We start from the raw sequence: 9341 nt of genomic DNA, 5'->3' as shown, positions 1-9341 counted from the left end.
TGGATTGACTGACATTCGTTATATATTTAGCGAAGTACATGGTACGTTAACATTTTGGAGTAGAGAAAGTTTGATTTTACTTTTACGATAGAATTAAAGTAGAACTCAGTCCGAGTGGGGGGTATATCTATGTCTAGAGGTAGGTTGAATTGTTGCGTGATAACGTAAAACTGCGTGATTACCTTGAATACAACAACGTTACTCAAATTGATTTGACCGTTGTTCAGGTACACTCTTTTCTGTTCTTCTGGCAGTACAATTTTGATTGAGAGATGTTGATTGATGTTGTAAGTTCTATTCAAGATCCAACATTTGTGATTAATTGGGTTTGGCTTGTCGAACCCGTTCTACTGCTGCTGCAGTCAGCCAACAACGATTTGCAATTCGCTAAAGTTGCTGCGGCCTGGGCACTGGCTGAGCGCCTGCTGCTGACGTCACTCAGAAGGCACTTTTGCAGCCAGGCAATGATGTTGTGACTGAGGGTGACAGAGAAAATTGTTAGTGTCATTTAGAGGGGAAATGTGTGCATTATAGCTTTGAGTCACTTTTCAAAAGTTGCTAAAAGTTCCAAATACATTTTTTAAAAATAGGAATATCGTCAGCGTAGTCTGAAAAGATGCTAAAATTGCTAGGGGCCATCACTGGTTACTCTGCCATCACTGGTTCACTCTGCTATATTTGGCTATAAGAGAGGGAGGTCTGAATAGTTGTGTCGTAAAAGTTTTGTAATAGTTCCCGGTTATGGATTTTGGTTTGATTGTTCAGGTAACACCAGTGAAATTTAACAGGGAATTAAGGTATACTAACATTATAATCTGTTTTCATTACGGGGGACAATGAAAGGTCCGCAAAGTGGATTGCAGGCTGAGTTTATTTTATTTTAAAGGTAGGGTATTCCTATTAAGCATTTTGGGGAGACTGTTTGAAGAGAGACTGATTGGGTTTTAGACATAGCCATTGAGGTAATGTGAAACGAATGATGTGAGGGAGTATAATAGAATTATTATAATTATTAGGTTTTGTTTGTAGTAAACGTTTGGGTTAGAGGGGATTTCCATGTTTCCCAGAGACAAGATATCTTAAAGGGGTACACTCACATATGGAATATTAGGAATTTTGTTTTCTGAGTTTTAATTAAACATGTGAATTCTTTAGATAAAGGGTTCTTCAATTTGTCTAATATAGTAGGGAACACGACAGTAAAAGGGTGGTATGACTCTTGACTCTATCATGGCTATCATGGCTTTCCCTTGTGGTCTGATCAGCCTCAGGGGAGGGCCATTTGGATAATGAATTTGTGGAAACTGGTTTTAAGGTAAATTCATTATGATGGAGTTTATAGCTCTTTGACATAATTGTAGTTTGAAACACAGAGGAGAAAGTGGAATTGAGGCAGGACAAATTATGGGGAGCGGGGGAATAAACTCCAGTGAGGAAGAGGAAGAGGTTCAGGATTCTGTTGTAAACACTGACTGTGAAGGTTTCGAATTGGCGACTATTGATTTGGTATTACAACAGGAACAGAAATCATATTTATCATTGATAATAAATAGGGGAGGAAAAGACATTGAGATAGAAAAATGTTGATTTTATAAGCATTAAAATTATTAATGAAAATAAATAAGTTCTTAGGGATGGTAAATTACTGTAGATAATGTATCCCACACTGTGCAACATATATTCAATTATTGATGAGACTGATTTTAAGGTTAACCCATGTTATTGTTAGATAAAACACAGTGGACTCCCGAAGGAGAGATTTCATTAGTACAGAAAGCATATGATATGGTTAGCATTCGTTTTGGTTTCCTTTGATCATTAGAATATTTTTTATTTAAATAGTATAAAGTGGACAGGGATATATGACATCTGTGGTGATTCAGGATTATTGATAGGATCGAGAACCTTAAGCAACCTATGCAAGGACTTTAGAAATTGCCACCATAGACATGTTTTTCTAAAAAATCCATGAGTTTAGATAAAGACAACAGTGAGACATTTAGTTAATATTTGGAAACAACACATAATTGTTACTGACTGTTGTGAGAAAAAGAGCTACAGACAGATAAGGGGAAAAGGCAGATGGAGGAGCCCTCCCCGCACTGCTGAGACCGTGAAAGGTTTGAGAGCTGAGAGGAGAAGGGGGGCCAGGAAATTAGCAAGATGGGAGTGACACAGAATGGGTAGATAACTGTTACTGTGGAGTGGAGTAAAAGGGGAATGAATGCTTAGTTGGTTTCATGAACTATGGTGTTAAACACGGAAACATTGCCCAGAAATTATTCTGCACAATTAGGCCGAAATAGTAGCATCGACTAGTGTCTGTGAAATAAGAAATTTAAAAAAAGGTGAAATTGGTCATGTTAAAATAGTTACAGGGGAATTTGAGAGAGAGTAAATTGAAAGAGAGTTGACTGATCAATGTTGGAATGCTTTAATTGGGTGGGGGTATATGAGATGGCTCGATATAGGAAAAGCAACAAACCTTTTCTCCACACCTGTTATCATTGTTACACAGTCTTTCTTACTCTGCTCTGAGATATGAAGTGAAAGTCAAAGGCAGCATGTCAATTTAGGTCATTAATATCCTGAATGCAAATGAAGCGTTTTAAAGCTGCATAATCCTGGTTTCATCAGCTAGTTCCCACTTCTCCTCCCTGCTTTGCTCCTCCTCAGACGGACAGCTCTCCACAGCGACGTCGGTGCATCCTGCCTCCCACTTGAATAGCTGTCAAATTCCCTATGCAACTTGAAGACACTAGAACGTTTCGGGGGGTGGAGTAGAAGGAGGAGGGAGGGGGGACAAGGATTTAAGTTAAATACAAAGTTTGATCACAGCCATCTCGACGTCATGGTTATCTGCAGGGATGAATTGTGGCGGCAGCTGAGCCTTAGGACTTTCAAGTCGGTCCAGTAACTCCCTCAATTTTTATTTTTTTACTTCTCACCCCCGGAGGCACGCAGCAGCAGTAGCATTAGGATTCATGAGCTGACTCTCTCTCTCGTTAGCTACCTCTCAAGGCCTTCTGTTTCCACATGTAGTATTAGTGCTTTATTCAACATATTATGTTCATGAGGAGCAGGAAGAGAGGTTTTAAGGGACAAGTCCAAGGCGAACAGCTGGCCAGGCCTGTTTGTGGTGTCAATCCCCCTCAACACTGGATGTGTACACAATGTGCCTTTATGTATTATTAGGTCAAGCTCAGTCCTCCCTCCTCAGCTGTTATTCTCACCTATTTGAGGTCAAATAATGGAAGAAAATATGGGGTATTTTTTCAACACAAGAAGTGTGAACGTAGGTGTGAATGATGTGAAGTGAATAAGATTAGGTATGAGATGAAAGCTAAAATACCTTGGAACTTGGATGAATGTGTCATGGACAAGTAAGGAATTCAACAACAAGATTGCACTTCCATACAATAATGATGCCATTAAGGGAGTTACAATAGTTTTACAAACTGAAAGGAAGTTTAACAGTGCTATCCAGCTTTGTAGGGGGGGGATACAGTATGTATGATCATGATCGTATTTTTTAGTAACTGGCCAAAAGTTCCAAGTCTTAAACATCCATACAACTGTACCACAACAGCTATATTCATTTCAGCGAGTGCACAGTAGTGGTTTGACTTACAACAATTCATTACTGGATGTTCTGTTTGTTGACAGATGGGTCAACCCACAAAAAAAGGGCCTTTGATATTTTAAGTAGAAGTTGTGCACCAATATTGAATTTTAAAAGTATGTTATATTAAATGAAGTGCCCTTTAATATAGACCACATGGTGAATTCAAATACATCTGATTTTGTATATGAATAAAGACATACTAAAGTAGCCAAACTCGACCCTGCGTCACTTCTAAGAAGAGTCCAACCCATCTCATCCCAAAATGTTCCACCATCATTGTAAAGTCTTAGATGAAGTCATTTCCAAAGATTATTATTTATTTAATGTGATTAGTGATTCATTTACGTCTGTCTCTCATTTTAAGGTCAACACTGTTACATGAACTAAACTCTCATTTTAATATGGTGAAACTACTCCTTTAAAAATATGTTTTTCAAAAGAAACATTGAACATCTAAAAGTCAAATCACAGTATAACAGCAGGTGAGCTGGTCATTTTCTGGTGTTGGTGTGGTGGAAAACGGAGCAGGTTGAGCGTAACACAGTAATCCTGTTACCCAGAGATACACAGGCTAGAAATGTTTTTAACAATTACATTTTCAATTGGCCACTCCCTGTTGCACACAACAAGCTTATATTGCCCCTGTCACAAGGGGATTTATGGCTGATTTAAGATGAAATCGTCAACCCCGTTACAGTCAACCCTGTTACAGTCAACCCTGTTACTTTATTTGGCACTTCATAAGCACTTACTATAAGAGCTTGAGAAGGGAAAACATGTTTTTTATTAAGTTGAACTTGTGCTCTTTATGACAGAATGTTAAAATTAGGTGAAATCAAATGTTTTTTTGGACCAAGTCTCAAAAGGCACCGAATTCATCTAAAGACCCAGAAATGTTGTTTTCCTGACATGGACCAAAACTATTCTAGTTTCTATGATGGCTAGATGAAGTATATACATTTAGCAGAAATGTTTATACAAAGGTATTATATATATTCATATTATAATGGATCCAGAAGGAATCTAACACACATCCCTGGTGTTGCCAGCACCATGATCAAACCCACACCCCTGGTGTTGCCAGCACCATGATCAAACCCACATCCCTGGTGTTGCCAGCACCATGATCAAACCCACACCCCTGGTGTTGCCAGCACCATAATCAAACCCACACCCCTGATGTTGCCAGCACCATGATCAAACCCACACCCCTGGTGTTGCCAGCACCATGATCAAACCCACAACCCTGGTGTTGCCAGCACCATGATCAAACCCACACCCCTGGTGTTGCCAGCACCATGATCAAACACACATCCCTGGTGTTGCCAGCACCATGATCAAACACACACCCCTGGTGTTGCCAGCACCATGATCAAACCCACGCCCCTGGTGTTGCCAGCACCATGATCAAACCCACACCCCTGGTGTTGCCAGCACCATGATCAAACCCACAATCCTGGTGTTGCCAGCACCATGATCAAACCCACACCCCTGGTGTTGCCAGCACCATGATCAAACACACATCCCTGGTGTTGCCAGCACCATGATCAAACACACATCCCTGGTGTTGCCAGCACCATGATCAAACCCACACCCCTGGTGCTGCCAGCACCATAATCAAACCCACACCCCTGGTGTTGCCAGCACCGTGATCAAACCCACATCCCTGGTGCTGCCAGCACCATAATCAAACCCACACCCCTGGTGTTGCCAGCACCGTGATCAAACCCACGCCCCTGGTGTTGCCAGCACCATGATCAAACTCACATCCTTGGTGTTGCCAGCACCATGATCACACCCACATCCTTGGTGTTGCCAGCACCATGATCAAACACACTGATCCTTCAGACAACGTGTTGAATTGCATTCTACCTGCATGTTGTTCTAACTGCTGAGAGATTTACTTTAGCCCAGAAAGTCAGGGCCCTGCTGACTGTGGAGAGAGTTTGACCTGTCAAAATGATGGAGTACTGGTCGGTGATAAACCCACACATTCTGTACTTTAAAGGCCCTATCCAAAGGATATGACTGACGCCTCCAGACTCAGTTACTGCCGTGACGTGGCTAGAACTGCTTTGGGGTGGCTGTTGTGAGCGCTGCTTAGAAAGTGATGTAACCATATGAAACTCTCTCGGACCGGCTGCACACGGCAGGAAGAGAAGCCTTCTGAACCTAGTTAACAGGGTTTTACTACTCATAGCGCTACCCACTAATATGATCGTTTTCAGCTCTGGATCAAACCCTGAGAGAGAGATGGAAATTGTGCATCTCCAAATATCAGTAATGTTCAGTAATGCTTCCCACACAAGAAACAAGAAAAACAAAGTATGAAATGAAATCAGGCTGTGACTGACTGGTCGACTCTCCCTGTGGCTAACATCTGGTGCGAGACACGCACCATTGAACTGTTGACTGCGCCGATTGCTTTGGCCTCCTTGAGATCGGCTACTTTATACATGGCAATTAAGAAAGCTGTGATTAACTGAGATGTAATCGCACTAATCACCTCACATGAAAGGTACAAATTCCCCAGACGTATTTTCCTCTCCACAATAACCATTACGCTCCACTGTCTCCATACGTATGTAAACGCATGACTTATTATCCCGATATGAAGACATGAACCTTCAGGCACTTGATATCTCTCACTTGAAATTGAGCTCTTCAAACAACATACAGAGAACAGTGCAGTAACGTACAGTGGTACAGCATCATAGCCTACTTCCAATTTGTTCACAGTTAGTGTTGAGTAGGCCATTGTCTGTGATACAATTAAGATAATCAGGCAAACATCCTTGAAACATGCTATGAGCGTCCCCCTGAAAACATGCTAGGAGTCGTTGTTATTCTGTTGGGCTGGAGAGCAGGCCCTTGTTAGTCAGACTCTACCAATGTGCCAATCACACACTTGGGTATAGGGTCGTGGCTTGCCGCAGGGGGAAATTCACAGCTGTGTACTGGACTGGACAAACTCTCACCCAGGAGACCCGTCTTGATGTACAGGCGATGTTAATCTGTTCAAAATGATGACATTATTCTTTGACTTGGTCAGTGAAATGCATTTAATTCAATGTAATTGTATTGTGTTGAATCACTGCACGATGTACAGCACCTTCAGAAAGTACTCATACTGCCTGACTTATTCCTCATGTTGTTGTGTTACAGCCTGAATTCAAAATGGATTCAATATTTTTCTCTCTCTCACCCATCTAGACACAATACCCCATAATGACAAAGTGAAAACATGTTTTTAGACATTTTAGAAAGTGGATATAAAATGAAATACAGAAATATCAAATTTACATAAGTAATCGCACCCCTCAGTCAATACAGGTTAGAATCCTCATTGGCAGTGATTACAGCTGTGAGTCTTTCTGGGTAAGTCTCTAAGAGCTTTCCACACCTGGATTGTACAATATTTGCACATTATTATTTTTTTATTCTTCAAGCTCTGTCAAGACGGTTGTTGATCATTGCTTGCTAGACAGCCATTTTCTTGACATAGATTTTCTCGCCGGTTTAAGTCAAAACTGTAACTAGGCCACTCAGGAACATTCAATGTCGTCATGGTAAGTAACTCCAGTGTATATTTGGCCTTGTGTTTTAGGTTATTGTCTGGCTGAAAGGTGAATTTGTCTCCCAGTGTCTGTTGGAAAGCAGACTGAACCCTGTTTTCCATTAGAATTTTTCCTGTGCTTAGCTCTATTCCATTTATTTTTATAGTTGTACTCAGTGATGTGTTGGGTTGGATTTGCCCCAAACATAACGCTTTGTATTTAGGACATAATGTTAATTACTTTGCCACATTTTTGCAGTATTACTTTAGTGCCTTACTGCAAACAGGATGCATGTTTTGGAATATTTTTTATTCTGTACAGGCTTCCTTCTTTTCACTCTTTCAATTAGGTTACTATTGTGGAGTAACTACAATGTTGTTGATCCATCCTCAGTTTTCTCCTGTCACAGCCATTAAACTCTGTAACTGTTTTAAAGTCACCATTGGCCTCATGGTGAAATCCCTGAGCGGTTTCCTTCCTCTCCATGAAACTGAGTTAGGAAGGACGTTTGTATCTTTGTAGTTACTGGGTGTATTGATACACCATCCAAAGTGTAATTAATAACTTCACCAGGATCAAAGGGATATTCAATGTCTGCTTTTTTATTTTTATCCATCTACCAACAGGTGCCCACCCTGGTCTTTGTTGAACACCTCCCTGGTCTGTGTGGTTGAATCTGTGGTTGAAATTCATTGCACGACAGAGGGACCTTACAGATAATTGTGTGTGTGGGATAAAGAAACGAGGTCGTCTTAAACACTATTATTGCACACAGAGTGAATCCATGCAACTTATTATGTGACTTGTTAAGCAAAATCCTGAACTTATTTAGGCTTACCAATGCAAAGGGGTTGAATACTTATTGACTCAAGACATTTCAGCATTTTTTATTCATTTGTAAAAATGTCTAAAACTGATTCCGCTATGACATTAGGGGGAAGTGAGTGTAGGTCAGTGACACAATAAAATGTGGAGAAAGTCAAGGAGTGTGAATACTTTCCGAAGGCACTGTATCTCCTCATAACCCCGGTCATAGGCACTAGGCAGCTGCGGTCTGTGTTATCAGAAAGCTGAGTGCAGGGGTGCATGATTTGAGCAGGGCAGTTGGAACAGAATACAGTGCACATGGTTTCATCAATAGCTCCCTGGGTGACTTCTAGGAAGAAGGAGAGAGGCTGAGGTGCTGTTGGCAGATGTACTGTACTGTACTGTACGTGTTAGTTCTCAGAGGAATGTAGATGGTGCTGAGGAAGAGGTCAGTCACACTCTGTCACTGTTAGCTGTTAGCCAAGCACTCCCACGGGAATGTAGACCCACTCCTTCCTCAGAATGTGCTAATCATCCCTCTTCTCTTCTCTCACGACCATAGTCCAGGGCAAATGATACTCAGTGGAGTTATTACTTTGTTTGAAACTTGTGTGAGTAACCATTAGTGATACAACACATGCTCTGATGACACACTCTCACATGAAGACACAGAAGTCAAAAGTGCAAGAACATAATTAAAGAAACAAATCTTTTATCAATTTCCCTGTTTACAGAACGTATTCACACCGCTTTTATGTTTACACATTGTGTTGTGTTACAGTCTGATGTCACGATCGTTATAATGGGTGGACCAAGATGCAGCGTGGTATGGTTCCATTCTCTTGGTTCCATTATTAGGAAGTGAAACTCAAAGGAAACAATAAATCGCAAAACGAAACGTGACGCAACAATAGTGCTCACAGGCAACTATACATAGTCAAGATCCCACAAAGCACAAAGGGGAAATGGCTGCCTAAATATGATCCCCAATCAGAGACAACAATAAACAGCTGCCTCTGATTGGGGACCATACCAGGCCAACATAGAAATATAATTACCTAGATGACCCACCCTAGTCACACCCCGACCTAACCAACATAGAGAATAAAAAGCTCTCTATGGTCAAGGCGTGACACCTGAATTTAAAAATGATTACATTCACATTTTTTGTCACTGGTCTACACACAATACTCTGTAGCCCTTTCCTGCAGTCAAATGACCAAATCACTCTCTAGTGGCCTCATGGGTGGAAACACCTGTCGAAAATCCAGTGTTTCTATGTCAAACAGTTTTGTTATATTTCAGTCTTCTGTGATGTATACACTGAGTACACCAAATATTAAGAACACATT

This window comes from Oncorhynchus clarkii, chromosome 4 (genome assembly GCF_045791955.1).
Source record: "Oncorhynchus clarkii lewisi isolate Uvic-CL-2024 chromosome 4, UVic_Ocla_1.0, whole genome shotgun sequence".
In the NCBI taxonomy this organism is placed as follows: Eukaryota; Metazoa; Chordata; class Actinopteri; order Salmoniformes; family Salmonidae; genus Oncorhynchus; species Oncorhynchus clarkii.
This window is presented reverse-complemented; position numbering follows the sequence as displayed.